At 39.8% G+C, this 20,228-nt stretch overlaps 1 protein-coding gene across 1 annotated transcript in view; it reads left to right on the top strand.

Annotated features, from left to right (window-relative positions):
• Positions 1–20,228, top strand: part of LOC131027167 (uncharacterized) — a 171,667-nt gene that overhangs the window by 139,497 nt on the left and 11,942 nt on the right. The window lies entirely within an intron of this gene.

The following is a 20,228-nucleotide window of genomic DNA, read 5'->3' as shown; positions in this document are numbered from 1 at the left end:
AACCTGGTATTTCAATGGCTGCCTTAATATATTGGTTTGATTCTCCTCATATGCAAATCCCTTGTCAAATATATATAGCTGTTCAACCTTTCTAAATCCCCTTCTATAGAACTCCAACTACTGTAGCGCACTGTTCACGTGCACTGTTCACGGCACTGTAGCGCACTGTTCACGGCACTGTTCATGCGCACTGTTCACAGCACTGTAGCGCGCTGTTCATGCGCACTGTAGCAGCAAGAACAAACTTGCAATCTGCTCTTAAAACCTTGAATAATTTGTTGATAATCTCTCCCAACAAGAATGATATAACTCCATGTGCCAAAGAAGGATGATTCACAACCAATTATAAATGTTCTCCAACAATAAACTTCAAACCCTTGTAGACAATTTCACGAATTTGCACAAATGAAAGAACTGAAGTATTCTTTCCCACAACTGCAATAATTCAGGTGTTATTTCACACCTTCAAAATTGCTATCAATAGAAAGTTTTCGTTTCCTATGATTAAAGAAGAAAATTGCGAAAGCCCTAGGCTCCACAATAAAAATCAATCAAAATACTATTCATCAACTGGATGCCGAGAATGAACTCTTGCCTTTCCTTTTAATCTTTCCTTAAGAGAGCTCAAACACCTTCCTGGCCAATGTGGGATAAAAGATTTATTTCCACATTAAATTATTCACTTAACGCACTTTATTATATTAAAGTGACTTTATTATTATAATGTTACTTTAGAACTTTATAATAATATTAAAATATTAAATAAATCACTTAAGTCACTTAAACTTTAATATCTTTTGATGTACTTGTTTGATTGCTAAGCCGTCTGAGCCAGGAGTCGACTCTCCCTGTTCTCCATGTGATTGGATGCCTGTCTAAAAATAGAAACCCTGAATAGTGACTTACTATAAATAGTAAGTATGTGGAACTGAGTCTAGAAATAGCTGCAAAGGCCCAATCAAGGTCGACACTGCCAATAAGCTCTGCTCAGGTGTCTTTCTATTAATAGGAACCCTGACTCTCCCAAAATAGTAACTTACTATAAATAGTAAGTGTGCCAATCTGAGTCAAAAAACCTGTGCAAAGGCCAAAACCTGAATCCAGCTGAAGAGTAATGTCTCTAATCACCAAGTAACTGCCACACGAGGCCCTCTATCAATAATTGTTAGCCTACGAGGGTCAAATGATAGGCTAATTCTTACAAACTCTGATGCTCGCAAAATGGGGACATTACAGTCCGCCCTCCCTGAAATTGCTTGTCCCCAAGCAATCTCCACTGCAAAGAAAGTCCAATCCTCGGGAGGCCCAAAAGGAGAATTGTGAAATGTCCCACACATCCTTAACCGACTCCTGTAGCACCAACATAAACATAGTTGCGCACAATATTCCTGGATCCCAAACTCGGAATGGAAGTCTGCCAAGCCTAATACCCTCTGACTTCCTCTGCGCTACTCTGATCTCAACTTCACCATGCCAGAAGTGGTGAAGCCAACCAATGGGACCCATCCAATACACTGTGCCAAACCTGTCGCCTCCTGGATCCCAAAACAACTGAACCCCACATCCATTCGCCATATAGAGATAAAAATATCTGGAAGCGTCTATAACACAATATCTCTCTACAGCTCTCGGTAAACTCCCATGGATGTGATAACTAACCAAACCATCATGCCCACTAACACCATAGTCATCCTGTAACCATGTACCCATAAGAAAACTTTGTGACATAGAAGTAGCTAACCCTGTTGGATACATATCAGCATGATGTATAACTGATAGCTGTCCCTGCAAGTAATCCCCCATAAACTGCTGAGTCGGGCGCTCGCAACTGCTAATCCCATCTTCTGAAGATGATGAATACCCATCCCACAAAGGATGGCATTTCGGAGCCAATCCACACGGATGCATCATCAAGTCCTCTGTGTGTGGATCAAAAGAAAAATTACGAGCACTCCTCACTGTGTAGTCACGGTAAAATGCTCCAACCTCTGTCAATGGCTCATCACTAACAACACTTGAATCGAGCAGCTGATCCCTTTGATTCTGAAAAACAAGCAGCTGGCATCCAAAATCAGCTGCATGGGATGAAGTGACAGATTTGCTTCCAGGAGATGGGAACAAATCAACATGGGAGCCATACTCCCAACTAGATGACACTCTGCAAATGCCCTGTGAGGACGGAGTAGCGTTGTGTACTACCACACAACTCTCAAGAGAATCCACCATTGTGACACAAGAGCTACCAGTAAACTGTCCTGCATCAATTGTCACTGTACTGACCTCAGGAGAACTTGATGCAACTAGTGGTTCTCTACTGCTCTCAACCAAGGTACTCATCCCAGCTGAAACTTTCGTACCTATATCTGTGATAGATGTAACCACATCTTCACTACAACCAGTGGATATAAAATCCTCATCAATTGCCTCTGTATATAACTGTACTATATCTGCAGTTGGTGGAAACTGTGCCAAACTCAACTCCTCGGTAAGCTTCTCAATCTGTAACTGTGACTCTTGAAGAGCCAACTCGGCACTCTGCCATGAGTCCATAGTCACCTCAAGCTCATGAGTGAGCTCATCGACCTGCTCCTCCTTTCCCTTCAATGCATCATAACAAATGCAATCCCACTCGAGAAGAAAATCCCTATCCGCAAGTAATTTTAGGTAATTTTGTTTCATCATTCCAATTGCTTCTCGAAGTGCATGTATCTCTGCAAGGGAAAAACCACTATCACCATGCTCATCTGTCAAAGGAGTACTCCAACCATAGGTAGCCAACATCTGACGAGCAACATCAAAATGCTCAATGGTTGTGGCAATCATATTGTCATTCACTTTTAGTTGCCCAACCAAATGATGAGGATTCTGTAGCTTATGAACCCCATACAAGTTTTCCGGTTCACAATATGCACTATGATATGAGGCTGATTCGTCATCACTCACTACATGATAAGCAGCATCATGTGTGCTTTCATCCATGCACACCTCAACATCTAAGGTACTGCTGCTTTGTACCTCAAAGGATGGCTCAACTGATAAGGTAGAAGTTGCTGGTATGACAGTATCTTCACACACCTCCACTCTCAAAGTAACTGCATGCCCATCCAAAGCACGATCTTGGGATTCCGTATCAACATATGAATCTTCTAGCTTGTTTTCAAAGGTCTGATCTGGAAAATCAGACTCACCATGACATGAATCCTCCACATACAATGCATCATTAGTACCCAATTTCTGAGTACTTTCATGTGACAATTCAATAGGATCATTTTGCACATGTGAAAACACTGTTGTCTCATGCTCATGCAAAGTTTCATCATCGCTGTCATGAAAATCAGAAGTAGCCTCTATATTAGAAACTTCTTGAGTCACCTCTTGCAAGGATGATGTAGATAAATCATTACCCAAAGTTGTGCTAGTGTCATTTTGAATCAAATCAGCATGTCTATCAAATTCATCATATAAATTTCTGCATACTTCATAGGAATTTGAAGATACCAAATCATTTTGATGAAGAGTTGTATCATCCTTATGTGTAGATTCTCTATCCATTTCATGTGTAAACAATTCATGAGCTATAGTGTGATATTTCTTCCTTGCAAACTCTGTCTTATGGCAAGGACTCGGGTGCAAATCCATGTAACTCATGAAAGGAAGTTCCTTCTTAATTTTTTGAGGAAGAGTGCTATACTCCTTAAACATGCTAATCACTTCTTCTTCTTTGTTTTGTGGTGTTCGACCTTTGCTGGTAGGAAGTGAATTGAATCTTTTAGGCAACCCAAACTTTGAAAGCGTTTGCTCTAAACGCAACAACTCTCGGCTGAGCTTGTATTGTGATTGTTCAAGTTCTTTCAGTGCCTGTTTATCGCTGAACAATGTTGTCATGTAGCCCATTTTCACTACCCAACTGAAAACCAAATCAAAACTGATTTGTACACGGATGATTTTCCCACCAATTGTGCAACCATCACCCAACAGGTTGGCAGGAAACCGCTCTGATACCACTGTAATATCCCTTGGCTAATCTGACCCTGTTTTGCTTATTTGAACACCAAGGAATATTGTCAAACACTTGGCATACAATGTTTGAAGCCGCTGTAGTGAATTCTTTATTTGTCTTCTTTGGGTTTGTAGGTTGCAAATGAAGTTATAGAAAGCTTCTAACAATACAAAGTTGTTATAAAAATGATATACTAGCTGTTTTAGACCTTTCCACACATATGTAATGACTGAAATTAACTAGTACAGCTAGTTGACATTAAGACAAACACTTGTCATGCATCCCAATGTATACCTACAACCATTAGGCATTTAAGCAAACAATTGGCATGAAAGCTAAGTGGCTGATCAATGTTGAATGTTACCATGAATGTGGAATATGCAAATTATATCTCCATTAAACATATGCAACCTCCAAGTATTTCATGATATAATCATAATAGAAAATGATGCAATGAAGTAATGATTTTCTAATACAATGACCATAGATAGAAAACCTGGTATTTCAATGGCTGCCTTGATATATTGGTTTGATTCTCCTCATATGCAAATCCCTTGTCAAATATATATAGCTGTTCAACCTTTCTAAATTCCCTTATATAGAACTCAAACTACTGTAGCGCACTATTCACGGCACTGTTCATGCGCACTGTTCACGGCACTGTAGCGCACTGTTCATGCGCACTGTTCACGACACTGTAGCAGCAAGAACAAACTTGCAATCTGCTCTTAAAACCTTGAATAATTTGTTGATAATCTCTCCCAACAAGAATGATATAACTCCATGTGCCAAAGAAGGATGATTCACAACCAATTATAAATGTTCTCCAACAATAAACTTCAAACCCTTGTAGAAAACTTCACGAATTTGCACAAATGAAAGAACTGAAGTATTCTTTCCCACAACTGCAATAATTCAGGTGTTATTTCACACCTTCAAAATTGCTATCAATAGGAAGTTTTCGTTTCCTATGATCAAAGAAGAAAATTGCGAAAGCCCTAGGCTCCACAATGAAAATCAATCAAAATACTATTCATCAATTGGATGCCGAGAATGAACTCCTGCCTTTCCTTTTATTCTTTCCTTAAGAGAGCTCAAACACCTTCCTGGCCAATGTGGGATAAAAGATTTATTCCCACATTAAATTATTCACTTAACGCACTTTATTATATTAAAGTGACTTTATTATTATAAAGTTACTTTAGAACTTTATAATAATATTAAAATATTAAATAAATCACTTAAGTCACTTAAACTTTAATATCTCTTGATGTACTTGTCTGATTGCTAAGCCGTCTGAGCCAAGAGTCGACTCTCCCTGTTCTCCATGTGATTGGATGCCTGTCTAAAAATAGAAACCCTGAATAGTGACTTACTATAAATAGTAAGTATGTGGAACTGAGTCTAGAAATAGCTGCAAAGGCCCAATCAAGGTCGATACTGCCAATAAGCTCTGCTCAAGTGTCTTTCTATTAATAGGAACCCTGACTCTCCCAAAATAGTAACTTACTATAAATAGTAAGTGTGCCAATCTGAGTCAAAAAACCTGTGCAAAGGCCAAAACCTGAATCCAGCTGAAGAGTAATGTCTCTAATCACCAAGTAACTGCCACACGAGGCCCTCTATCAATAATTGTTAGCCTACGAGGGTCAAATGATAGGCTAATTCTTACAAACTCTGATGCTCGCAAAATGGGGACATTACAGAGTTAATGAAGAGGGTGAGCGCCTATAAAGGGAGGTGGTTTATTTCATTTTCAAATCATCATTCGAACAATCTTTGCATGCGAAATATCAAGAAGACAAGGAGGTGCGAAATTATCATTAAAGGGGAGTGCGAGTTTGAGTTGAGCGAACTTGCCAAAGACTACGTCAAAGACATCCCAAGGGTGGCGAAATTGCTAAGGAGGACATTCGCTAAAGGAAGATCACGTGGAAAAGTTTCAAATTCTAAATTTTGCCTGGGCAAATTTCCTTGTTTTGCATTTTAGAGTTTAGCTCTCAAGTAAGGTATGGCGATGTGATCCCTTGCCTTAATTTTGAATTTTGATCGTCATAGCCTTAAGTTTTGAATTTTGAAATTTTGAATTTCAATAGCTCAATCGTTTTTGGGAAATGATAACTCAAGGGCTTATCATGAACTTTCCTAAAAAATTGATCTCTAATCTATGTTTATACATTGCAAAATCTATTACTAATTTTGAAATGTTGTGTAGGTATCAAGATGGCGACTCCCAGGCTCGAAAGATCTACAAGTCGAAAGACTCTTCTCAAGGAAAATCAAGCCAGATCAAGGACGGTCTTATCAAGGACGATCAAGCAAAGATAAGGGCAACCTCCTCCAGTCTAGCGTTGACAAGGCAACCTCTTCCAATCCAGCCTTCCAAGGCGAGGTACATCAATCATCCTGCGAATCAAGGACCGAAGGAGTTAGAACAAGAGCTAATTAAAGATAGCTTCTCAACGACATCAAATTGAATATCTACCAAGTTACAAGTGTCAGACGAGGTGGCATCCTAGTCATCACTCCTCCAGTCGGATTGGTCCACCTCAACAATGTCCAGGTTCAATGTACCTAATTCATGGGAGGTGGCACAAACTCCGATGTACCTACCCTAGCTATCCATTGGTGGAAATTTCTAGAGAGGACATGTGTCCAAGCAATACAATTTTATCATTGGTCAAGCATTTAATGTTATGTAATGGTTGTAACAAACCCTAATTAGGGTTTAGGTGTCATAATCTTGGCCATTGATCTTCTTTCGATCTGGACCGTTCATTGTAATTGAGGATGCTATTTATACCCTCATTTCATTTCATTTTGTAATTAGAAATTAGAGAGAGTTAGAAATTATTGATGTATTAGAGAGATTAGAGTTTAGAAGCAATTTACTTTTGTAGCAAGATTGAGCTTGGAGAAAGGAATTCAAACAATTGTTGTACATGATGGCTTTGAGATCAATAAAATATTGAAGTTATGGTGTTTTGTTGCAATTCTCTTGGTTATCTTCATGGTTGTACATTTTCTTGAATCACTCTCAATCAAAGTAGTGTGTTAATTTGAAGGACAAAGTGTTGGACTTGATCTTTGGTAGGATTTGCTTTCCAAACCACTAGTTTCTTGCTGATTGTAGGAACGCCTTGCGTGGTCGACTGGAGATATTGGAATCACTCAAACCTTCAATCATTGTTGTGTCTTGGATATGTACCTTCGTGGTAGTGTTCCTGATCTTTGATGTATTGAAAAATCATTTGTTACCTTAGAAGATCGCATCAATTTCAATTGAGTTGTTAACTTATGGCAATATTGAAGTTGGTTGAATCTCACCAAGTCTAGTCCACATCAAGTCATTCTTAGGGTTAGACTAGATTAGACCTCTTGCAAACCTTATCCTTTTGATATTTTTTTTGAAAAGCTTGTTTAGTTTAGCAAAATCTTCGGCAACGTAAGGCCCCTTGATGACACAGCAATCACAACGACCACTGGTGCTTATCCACACGTAGAAACCCTACTAAAAAGAACATTGGAGTCATCCTAACTGATCCTCCTTGCGAAATCTTCAGCAGTTAGCGACTTTATTCAAGAGAGGATAAGATGCCTTTGGGTATTTTATTCTGTGTATGATTGTGTACAAAATACACGTCAACAGTTATAAAAGCGGAATTGAAGAAGTAATCTGTACTAATGGACACAAACAGGAATAAGGCAGATTGGCGAAAGCGGTTGCAGCCATTAGAAGACAAGTTGCAGGGAGGGCAAAAAGGAACTAGTGCAGACACAGGCAAACAGATTCTACCATCTGGGGTGCGCATTGCAGGTAGTCTCGATATGAGCACCAGTCAAAAAAGCAAGAGGCATCGTCCTAAACCCTTGGCGACAAAGGACAGAGATGACATAACGGCAGATAATGTTATGTTCGAGGGTTTGAATGGAATCGATTATCGGAATTGGTGGGCAAAGACACCTCCGGATGATTTAATAAAGAAGAGCCTTCGCTAGGCACAAGTACACTGGGCGGTCCAGATGCCAGTTTTTTCGATAAAAGACTTTGAGGTGGTTTTGCGTGCCATGATTGGCACCTATGACAAACATCGCCACCAGTCGGTATTTGATTATCAACATCAAGGATAACAGTGTCATTCACGACAGGCGAGTTCACTAGGGTATTTGGCATACCAGGGATAAAAGGAAAGAAGATAGACACCTCCCAGAAAATATCCCCCGAGAATCGTGCTGCACTGCTCCAGCTGATGTTGCGCGATAACCTTACCCAGGCCGAGAAAGATAGCCTCAAGAGTGCAGGCAAGAGTCGGGGAGTGAAGAAACAATTTTTCGCCAAGGGAGTATGGCGATGCCTGTTGTCGGTGGTGAAGAGTCGCCTCACAGGTGCCACCCTTGCGTCAGACATAGCCATTGCACAGATAGTACTGATGAACGGGCTGCACAATGGAGTGGTATATGATTGGGCGTCACTATTGGCGGATAGGATGGACGAGCTCATGACGCTGCAATACAAGAAATTCTACATGCCGCATCACGCCATTGGATTATTCTTGGACACAGTCTGCACACAGATCACCCCTGGCTCACAGCCATTGGAGCCACAGGGCCGTGTTGCACCAGACCAGTCGCCCATATTCTACTGGTCACACTTAGACGTCTTGGCACATGGCACGGAGGCACGTTTGGGCACAAAATGAAAGAAGGCCGCCATGTCCGATACGAAGTCTGACACAGAAGAGTCTGAGGTTGAGGATGCAGACAGTGGCAGGGAGGAATCCGCAGACACCTCCCAGGTAAGCGGGGGGAGTTTCCGACTGACAGGGAGAAGGGGCGACCAGTTGCCTGAAGAAGGGGTAGTGGAGTCTGCAGGTACAATAGGGTCTACTGTAGCATCAGAGGTGCAGGTCCACTTTACACCAGCCTGCTTACCAGAGACTTGTTAGTTGGCGGTGTCGCGGTCCTTCGGGACAGTGAGTGTAGTTACCATGGTACCAGTTCCTAGTTTCGGGTAGCCTCGGGCGACGATAGCCATGACACCACCACGGGGGGAGACCTTGGCAAGTGCAGAGGCTTCCATGGTGCACGAAGTTTCGGATGTGGCAGGACAGACTGTGCCAGGGTTACTTGGATATATGCAGGAGGCAATGACGACAGCAGGCACTCTTCATGATGACCTCACTAGCTGGTTGAGCCGTTACCAGATGGCACCCATGGCACCGGGATAGGCCACTCTATCCCCAGGGCGGACCGCGTATTCCTTGGATGTCATTGATCTCGAGGAAGGGAGTTCCCCGAGCAGCAGGGCAGTTCAGAGGGTTGCTTCACCCCCGGTGGTGGTAGTGACCAGTCCGTACAGAGCAGAGGAGGTGCCAGTGGGAAGTTAGTAGGGTGCAGAGTTGGAGCAGTTTATTACTGAGATGACTTTGGGAGCACAGCAGCTTGTGTCATCTGCCACGCTCCAGGCCGATGCGACCATGGTTGAGTGGATGGAAGGGTTGTTGACCTTTGCCCGCACGGGATGCCGAGCTGAGTTTGAGAGGTGTTTTGAGCGTGCCGGGTGGCCGGACACAGAGAGCCTGGTGATGCTGGAGGCTTGGCGCCTCACTGAGAGGGTTGGCGAGACCCAGATGTAGTCGTTGGTGAGAGAGGTAGAGAAGGCCTTCCGTGAAGGTTATCTGGAGCTTCGGAGGTCACAACAGATGGCAACTACAGTTGAGGCTTTGAGGGTGGCAGCAGTCACAGCTCGGGAGGAGCTGGCTACCAGGTTTCACGAGCTCGAGGCTACCATGGCACAGAACCAGGCAGCGGTGGACATCTTAGTAGCAGAGAAGTCCGCCTTGCTGACACAGTTGGAGGAGGAGAGGGCCTCGAGGGAGCTGTTGGAGACTCGGTTGGTCAGTGCCTTGGAAAATGTGGACAAGAAGGATAAGGAGGTGCTCAAGGCAGCCTACATGGTAAAGACTGCTATGGAGCGGCAGATGGTCGCGGAATGGGATCTCAAGAGGAGGACGGAGCAGGTGTATGAGCTCCAGGGGCGCTTGGCGTCCACTGCTACACCACCACTGGCGCCTTCTTCATCAGGGACGCCTTCTGCACTTCCTTAGTTTTTTTTCTTCTTCTGGATTTTGCGAGCTCCATGTATTCTCCATTTTGTTGTAAGTCGCCTGGAGACGACTTTTCTTTTTGGGGGGGATGATGTTAGCCGCATTATTGTATACGGGAATACGAATAGTTAATTAAGTCGTAAATTGGGTTTGTTAGTTGGCACCCGAGGGGTGGCAGTTGCGATGCGGCGGTTGGCGCCCGCACCCCCTCGGTATCTTTATATACTCCTCATTGTAACTTGTAAAGGACACACGAATTATGAATAGAATAACATATCTGATACTTGTCTGATATCTATGGCATTGTTCTGCATTACGTACTTCCTACTTTAAGTATTCACCCGAGAGGGCAAACAACCACATCCTTGGCATTTCCATCTGAATCCCCCACCTCCTGGAAGCGGTCGTATAATGTCAACATACTTACATAGGGGAGAATTTGGATCATTTCTTTGTTTTGATTGTTTATTTGTGCATATGGAGGAAGAGGTAGATGCCATTCTAGTTCCTATGGCAAGAAATAATATGAGCACATTCAAAAGCAAAAACAAATAATGTTTCATGTTTGACAATTTGTGAAACAAAAATGGTTGAAAAATATGTTTAAAAACCTACCTCTTTCAGCTAATGGGAGCTTGCAAATGTGTGGAAATGATGCTGCAACACTTGTTGAAGTTCAAAAATCAGTCTTCAACTCCTATTTGATGTTGGAAGCCAAACTTTCTTCAACCTGCTAGCAAAAACATGATGTTTGCAACACAAATGAGGAGAAATGACCCAAGTTTATGTTTTAAAACTCACCTTTAGGGTTTTATTTTAATTTTTAAGTGGCGGATTTGAAAATTTTATGAAATTTTGAAAAAAAAATACATTTGGGCCGCCAAATGCTTAGGTTCAAACTGGGTTCGCCTAGATTCTACTTGGGTTCGCTCGGGTCCAAACTAGCCCTCCCAATCACGAACCCTGGCCGGATCCATAGGCAGACCGGACCAGGACCAGACTGGACCGGTACCAGGGGCGCAGAGGGGTGAACCCGACAACTTAGCTTAAATAAAATACGTATCTAAGTTAAGGTCAACTAATATCAAAATGGGAGAGCATGTAATGCCCCCTTTTGTAAATGCCCTAGTTTTTGCCTTAGAATTACAATATCCATGTAAAACAAGAAAAGGAATAGAGGAACATTAACTTAATCATATGATATACGGTATACCTAATTTATTGATAGAATTCAACCATAGGGATGCTAGGGTAAGGTGACTCGATAGGGTGTCTTAGAGATCCTCTACCCTAGGCCCGAGAGTGGATATACCATCCCTCTTGGCCTTATGTGGCCTGTGCCATCCATATGAGGTGGTGTACCTAGTGAGGTGTCCTATGCCCGTTCCCTCTCATCTTGTCATCCATTTCCCACTTTGATTGAACTCCTTGGTTTGTTAATTCACCATGATAGAGGGATGAGGTGTATTCACAACAGGGTGCCCCGGAAGCCCATCTCTTCTAAAGCCCAAAGGCAGTACCCTTTGTACCCCCCTGGCCTTATGGAACCATTTGGTCACCACCATGAGGTGGGGTACGTAGAAGAGTACCCCATCGCCGCACCCCTCTTTTAATCCCTCATTTCCTCTACCATGGCTGACTTTAATAATCATTTAGAACATATAAAGAATTCCAGTATTATGCATGTGTTTTACATATAATAATCAGATATAAGCAACAGCAAATCATTAATCAGTAGTGAGCAGACACATAATATTCACTATGCTATATAAGAAGTCATATATATATATATATATATATATATATATATATATATATATATATATATATATATATATATATATATATATATATATATATATATATTACTATGTCATGTACAGAAATCTCATACCAAACTATAGTATTGAATCGAACTGTTGTACATTTAATTATTAATATTCAATCTAATCTGTCTGATTCGATGATATTTGTATGATTGATTGATTGATTCAATGAATTCCTTTGATTGGATTATTTGAGGTACTGGTGAGTGATGACTAAGTGATTGTTGATTAGATGATTGATGAGTGAGTGAGTGATCCTTGAATGCTTGGAATGATCTCTCCTTTATACTTTATTGGGGGAAAAGTCGCCACCTTTCGTAGGAATTGAGGCACCACCTTTCATAACAATTGAGTCATCACTTTTCATTGCCGCCTTTGAGAATAATATATTATTCTCCAAATTGATCTCCCTTCCCTTTATTCCTCAAATGAACCTTTTTCCCTTTATATCTTCCCATGTGAGGGAGAGGTCACATCTCTTCATCATGCCTGCCCTTTGGCAAGAGACACAACCTATCACAATTTCCACCCTTCGAAGTAGTACAACCCTTCATAATTCTTGCCCTTTGGAAGGGTCCCTTCCTTATCTTCTTCCTATTCCTTTCTTCTTCTATTAATCCTTCCTTGATTCACATGCTTCCTTCATTTCTTCCCTCCATCTTATCCCATTTCAAATGATCTCTTCTCCTTCGCATATCTCATTTTTGAGAGTCACAACTCTTCATTCCATGCCGTCCGAGTCTTTGACCATTCATTAACTTAATTACATTTTAATTATATTATATTAAATTTTTACTATTTTATGATTTTAATTTATTATTATTTATTTTAAATCCTATTTCAAAATGGGGACATTACAGAGCATGTGATACCACAAGCCGATATTTCAATCTAGTGGAAAGTAATACCACTCCTCTGTTCTGTTTTGTATTTCTGTAGCTGATTTGAGCCAGGATCTTTCTATGATACCATGAACCTTTTAGGAATTAGGATCTAGCTTCCGATTAAACCCTTTGAAGAAGATTAATCCTATCACCTGTATGTGTCCTAATGGATTCCACTTTAAAAAGTTGATTTTATTTGAGGACGATAGTGAGCCTTTGGAAAGGAGATTAAATAAAGAATCAGATGTAGCAGTGTCAGTTTGAAGGGAATAAAATTAGGGGGATAAGCTAAAATTATTAGATTGTCTTGGATGCAACATACTAATGGTCAAAGTCAATGATGGCATTGAAGAGTAAAGAGCTGAGCGTTAAGGTCAGATAGAGTAAGGTATGTTCCCGAGATGTTGTAATAATCCTAGGGTTTCTACTTTAGCCAAAATTTAAACTATTGATTTTGAGTAGTAACTCTGCAAATTAACATGACAACAATTGTAACAGATGAATGCACAGTGAAATTATAATTTTAAAGAACATCTGAAATTCAGTTTCTGTGGCAAACTGAAGATAATTTTGTTTCAGATCTTAAAAATAATCACACTGGTTCAGGGCAAGTTGTGTTTGAGCAATATGACACTTTCTTTTCACAAACCCTTACCCTTTGGACTCGAGGAAATAATTACAGATCTGTCCGATTGTAGAGGTGACTGACTGGGTTGCAAAGCTCCTGCGTGGATGATTACTTTGCCCTGTGAAACTCTGACCTGCAATGTGTCAGTTGTTAGTTATTAGCATATGAGGGTTTATTGATTGCAATACTGGATTTTTCCTTCTCATAGCCGTCTGCGAATTCAATTAGCCTTAGATCAGCAACCCAGTTGACTGGAAACTCCAGGAATGGGCATCATATTCTTCCTGGTTGTCCTGAGGTGTGGAACCCTCAGCTAGCACTGAATTTTCCTGCAGCAGCACTCTTTTTTGAATTTTAATTGCTGCAGAAAAAATGAGATTTACATAATACATTAGGTGGGAAGATGAATCACAGATTCTTGGTAGTTTGCTACAGGCGGTTGAAACCAGAATATGGAATTGGTTAAAAATTGTTTGTGAAGGATTATGGCTGTTTGGAAACTCAAATCTTGTGGAAATTGGGTAGAAATAGGGTATCTGGCACAGTATTACTTTTAGAGTGGAGTGAGTTTGATTTGCTTGCTTGTATGGATTTGCCTTCGATTGCTGGTAAATAAATATGTCATCAGACCCTTCCTTGATTGGTTTCCAATCCATTTTGAGTTGTCGCCTGAATGGATGCAAGAAAGAAACATTTCCTCTTCTTTTCCCCTGATGAGATGATACATTAGCAGGGAGGATGTCAATGGAAGTATGCTAGCATAAATGTTATGCTGATGCAGAAAGAACTTGGAGAGAATAATATAGCACTGGATGTTGAAGAAAATGCCTAAAATATTAATGTGAATACAGAGCAGCCTCCAAAATACGGGTGAGAAGAATTCAAAGTCAAGGTGATTGATGCGTATTGAGTGAGGAAGGGTGAGAATGGGTTTTTGAAGGGATATATGGGTGTGAAGAGCTGGAGTGGAAGTGGACATTGTGGATTTTGACCTGATTGGTAGTGTTGGGGCTCTGGTGAGGTAGTAAAGCCTTAAGTTGTTTAATATGGTCAAACTATCAAAGTGATTGTTAAATAATAAAAAAATTAAAATGCTATTTAGAACAGATGTTGGCTGTGAGTGGTGATAATGGGAATGGAAAGGATCTTGGGAGTGGGATAGGATATTGGGAAGGGGATTGTGGGGGTATGGTTAGGAGTTAAAGAGAATTAGAAATTTATTAGGAATAGGGTAGCTAGGATGCTAAGGATAGCAATACAAATTAAAAAGAATAAATAAAATTGTTGAACAATTAGCATCATCAATAACTTTTTATAGATTTTTATGTGTCAGAATAAGTGCCTAAGTAGGTAGGGATTGTTGAACAATTAGTATCATCAATAACTTTTTATAGATTTTTATTTGTGTCAGAATAAGTGCCTCTAAGTAGGTATTGGGAATTTCTTCCAGCCATGATTAGTTTTGGATATAGCTGTTTGAATGGGGTGGAGATGCACTAGGGGTGGAAGGAGAGATTGGTGGCATGCTTAACTAATGCATCCTCAATCTGGTTACCATCTCATTTTTTATGCTGAATATGGATCATACTGTATTATTGCAAATGGTCTATTAGGGTGCTCACTGAACCTAGAAGTAACCAATTGATGCATATTAATTGATTTACTGGGGAGGGGAGGCCTCATAAAATCTGTGTGATAAGCTGTGACTTTCCATGAGTATATTATTAAAATGATACTGAAATTCTTTCTTAACCCCTTGTATACAGACTAACAGTTCTTCCATTTTGTTTATTTGCGTTCCAACTCCCTTGGCAAACAGAAAAAAATGTATCCTATGTGATCTTGAGCTATACCACTAGTACTTGCTTGCCCTGGATTATCTTTGCAGGCTCCATCAATTTATTGGTGGGAGAATCCATTTGACAAGATGTAATCATTGCCACATATTTTTGTATTGGAAATGAATGTTTCATGAGTGAGCATTTGTAGCACTCATCATATTTGCCATGGCCTTGTAGTCCTGTTGAGAGCTGGAGAGACTTGTTTTATTCAATTTGATATTAGCTTTGTCAGTGGGGTAGATATTTTGAGGATGACATATCTCGGTATTGAAGATTCGATTAATTCTCTCTTCCCATACTTTCCACATGAAAAAACCTGGACATTGCAATCATTTTGTTAAGTAGTGGCATATCTTCTCTACAAGGTGGCTACATTCTACACACTTCCAAGATATTGTTGATGTTGGCAACTTTGGTGTGGAAGGACTGCAAAGACATGCCAGACGTAGAAGAGGTAAAATATAAGGAAAAATGCCGATGACTGGTTCAACTGTAGTAATCCATCATGAGGGGACTGTGCACAGCTGATGGTTTTAATGGTAGTTGAACTTGTCGTGATGTGTCTGTGCACAGCTGACATGTTTGACTGTATTTGATTTGACTGTAGTTGAACCCATCATGATGTGACTGTGCACAGCTGATGGATTTGACTGTAGTCAAACATGTCCATTACATGACAAAACAGTTGAACTTAATAATCTTCTGTCCCGATGAATGGAAGACATTCCATTACCTCTTATTGTTTTGTGTTCCTATTCAAGCATATATATTTTATATACCCCTTTGGGTTGTCTCAAGACACCTTCGAAGAATTAAGGAGGTCTTTGTAGAGATATACTCATTTAGGTGATTGGAGAAATGGGAGTTCACTTGGAAATGCATAACAGTCATGCTAAGTCTTAGGATTGTTGGAGTTAGAGGTGTAAGTTCATTGCCATGTTTCCGAAGAGAGTGTGATTGCACAAGTTAACTCAATTTAGAGCAAGTGTGTAATGTTCCCTGACCGTATGGCAGTGTAATTGGCGAGGGAAGTGGGTCTGTATGGCAAGATGGAAGGGCAGTACGGTGATGTGAAGGGCGTACTGTGTGAAGACAACCGTAAGATGGAGTAGCTGTATGGTGAAGAGTCCGTACGGTGGTGTGAAGAGGGAGTGGCTGTACAGTGAAGGGGCTGTACGGTGGTGTGAAGAAGTGGTGAGGGAGACCGTACTGTGGACTTCAACGTGTGGTAGGAGGGGGGGGCGCCGTGCGGCGAAGGAGATTGTAGCCATACAGTGGTTCAGTGGGCTACCTTCGGTTTAAGGGTTGATCTTCTGCAAGCATATCAAGTGTTGAACTTTGTATGATAGGAATCCTTTGACTTAATTAACATGCATGTATACTAGAGTACCAGATTTGATACTAGAAGTAAAATTTGATTCAACAATGATGAGGTTCCAGATTTGCCAGATCCGGAACAAGTACACAGAGCAGAATAGGGTGAGGGGTGAATCCCACTGAAACTGTGGATACCAAGTAGGGAGGATCTTCCACCTCCAAAATGGCAGATAACCGAACTCCAACTGGAATTCGCACAAATAAAGAAAAAATACCAAATTCGCATCCCTACAACAATGACTAACTCGGCCAAATATATGGGCTCCAGGAAGTTTCCCGAAGGGTTACAAACAGGCCGACACAACGTTTATAACTAATTAATAAAAAGGGCCAGAAATATATTATTAAATACGGGGCCATACAATAAATTATTTAAATTGACTATTTAATTATATCGGGGACATTACAAAGTGAGAGGATGCTAGGTCGTGTTTTTGGTGGCCCATGAGAAGGGAGCACAATAACTCGAGTTTTTTGTATCATTTTCTAAGGCCATGTAGTCCTGTTGAAAGCAGGATAGAGTTAATGTAGTCTGTCTGATATTTGCTTTGACAGTGGCAATGATTCTCCAAGGATTACTCTTCTCATTATTGGAAAAGGTTATTATTTTTCTGCTTCCATATTTGTCACATGACAAAACTTGGAATCGTTGCAGCCATTTTGCTGAGAAGTGGCATATCTGCTCTACGAGGGGTCTACTTTTCAGCACTTGCCGGACATCGTGGGCAATGGCAACTTTTGTGTGGAAGGACTCTGCTAAATGTGCCAGATTGATTGTGTGAAGAGGTATTTGAGTAGTAAATTATTTTGCATATCTTGGCTTTGGTGACATTTTGGACATCTATAAGGTCCACGATGCCTCTTTTTGCAAGGTTGCCTGCTGCAAGAAGCTTGTGATGGTTGATAATCCAAAAGGGCGAGTATCAGATATAATGCAATTGACCTGTTTGCTGATTTGGATGATTGAGTTGGAGTGGGTATGCTGACTACCATGCAACAGCCCGTGGGTGCGTGCAGCCATAGCTGTTTGTCTTTTTTTTGTAGTCAGCCATATAAGATGCTTCTGCAGTTTCTGCTACATTTAGCTTGATAATTGGAAGAGAGGGTCTGGGGTTGTGAGGCAGTAACCTGATGTCCCCGTGTATTTATGTTTAGGAAACTAGAAGATCAATAATCAGCAACTTAAACTGCCTTTGCAGGATTATACACTTTAGAAACCTTTACGTTTATATGCCTTACAGCTTGTTGGAATTGATATAGTGTTGGGCTAAGTCACAGAGTTCACTAAATTTCATTGTGAACATTTGAAATTTGTCAATATTTTAAAAAGCCTGATATTCACTCTAAAACGCTATATAATTAGCGGAGTTCACTGCTATACTATTTTGTGGAAAAATTATGAGCTTTGTTGGAAAAATGCGTTAAGGTTTCACTTTTTCCCCCCCTCTTAAATCACAACAATAGTGCAAAAATAATTTTGTCCCTTTTGAATACTTCTCTGCATTTGTGTTTGGAGACTTTTCATTAATTTCTGTGGGTTTGATGGTTGCGTTTGAAGCCCGGTCGAAGAGGCCACCGTGAAGCATTTTTCTGATGTGCCACTGTTTCTCTCCCGCCCTCTCTGTTTGTGGCTTGCAAATACTAAGCCTTCTAACCTGCAAAAATTTTATTGCAACTGAACACTGCGAAAATCTTCTAGTGCTTTCATATAGCTATTAAGTTTGATTGTTCATTTTTTTTTACATAAATGAATGTTTAGTTTTATCTTAAGATTTGGTTTCTTACTTTAAGAAATTTTGATACATTAAAAAAAATATATTCTTTGTTATATTTATGAAATATTTTTTTTTTCTTTTAAAAAGTTTCAATTAAAAAATGTGTCGATTTATTTATTTTCAACTTTTAAACGTTTAGATTACAAAATTTAATTTTTGTTCTATTTAGTTTTACTTTTTAGTTTTAAAAATTTCAATTACTTTCATTTGTTCTCTCATTAATAAACGTAATTAGTTTTGCTTTTTAGATTTTAGTTTTTAAATTTAAAATATTTATTAATTTTTACATATATGTGTTGTAATTTTATAAAAAGCGTTTACAATATTATAAATAATTAAATATTAATACAGATTATAAATTTTTAAAAATATTAAAATTAAAATTGTATGTTTATATTGTTTGAAGATTTGAATTTTGGTGGGAATTTTTGTAATGGACACCCCGGAATGCCCAAAAACCATACCAATTGCTGCTAGGAATTTTATCAAACAGTTTGCATCCAACTCCTTATTTCTCCGTTTAATGTTTTAAATTCCCTTATGGCTCCGGAAATGAAATGTTGGTTTGTTTTACATGGAATTGAAATCACAGAATATGGACAAGAATGAAACTACAATAATATGCAAACTGAAAATTGAAGTACTGCTGATAAGATGTTATTTTCAGATTTTAATAAAATCAAATACATGGCAGATTATCAACTCACTAATTATTCCATCATTATTGACATAATACTCCAGCAATCATTTTCAATCTTGCTGCTACAGTGACATGAATAGTACCCACGTGAATAGTAACCGCGTGAATAGTACCCACGTGAATAGTGTTGCAGCAATATTAATTTGTCTCTGCCTGTAGCTGGAAATGCACCCAATCTGCCTGATAATGAAGTTGATAGCAATGGATTCCAAAGGCCAAACCCCAGGGGAATGACGTCTAGAATGTCACAAGAGAGGATAGACGTCCTCTAATGCCAAGAACGGATCTGCAACTCACACATACCAATTCTTCTCATATTCAACATATCTAATGAAGCCACAAACGCTTTCTTTTATTCTTTTTCCAAGGGTCCACTCAACTCTCATGGGCAATGTGGGATAAAAGATGAGCAATATAAAACATATATTAAAATATTCACTTATGTATCCCTTGGGTACAGATCCCCATAAAATAAATATTAGAGTAACACTTTAATATTTTATAATTAAATTAAATGTTACTTTAATAAAACTTCAGGCATTAAAATGTATTAGCAATCGGACTCCGAATAATGCGAGTGATAGCTCGTTGGAAAGCTCTCACCGAGGAGTATCAAATCCAAACACCAAAACTGGCCTCCACTATGTCCTGCTGACTTACTAAAAATAGTAAGTATGCTTGAAACTGAGTAAATCAACTTCGTTTTGGCCCAAATTGGAAATGACTAGGCCAAAACACTCCAGGATCCCCTTAAACCCTTCGTTAGCCCTCGGGACCATGTAGAACAAGGCTAACGCACACACACTTGGTCAACTGCTAAAGTGGGGACATTACAATTTTTTTGAAGTTTTATTAGTGGATTAACTTTTTGTCAAATTTTATATTCATTGAACATGAACATGAACCTGGTGACTTAAGTGTGTAGAATCATTAATATATTCAATTATTTATATTTAATATATTGAATATACTTCTCAAGATCAGTTTGTTCTCTATCTGTAATCTTTTTAGGGAGTGTGTAGAGCTTCCTTTCGGCCTGTGGAGCTTTTTCCTACTGATTTGATTGGGTGATCAGAGTAGAATTAGCTTT

This window comes from Cryptomeria japonica, chromosome 10 (genome assembly GCF_030272615.1).
Source record: "Cryptomeria japonica chromosome 10, Sugi_1.0, whole genome shotgun sequence".
Lineage (NCBI taxonomy): Eukaryota > Viridiplantae > Streptophyta > Pinopsida > Cupressales > Cupressaceae > Cryptomeria > Cryptomeria japonica.
Note: the sequence above shows the minus strand (reverse complement) of the source record. Positions and strands in the feature narration are given on the sequence as shown.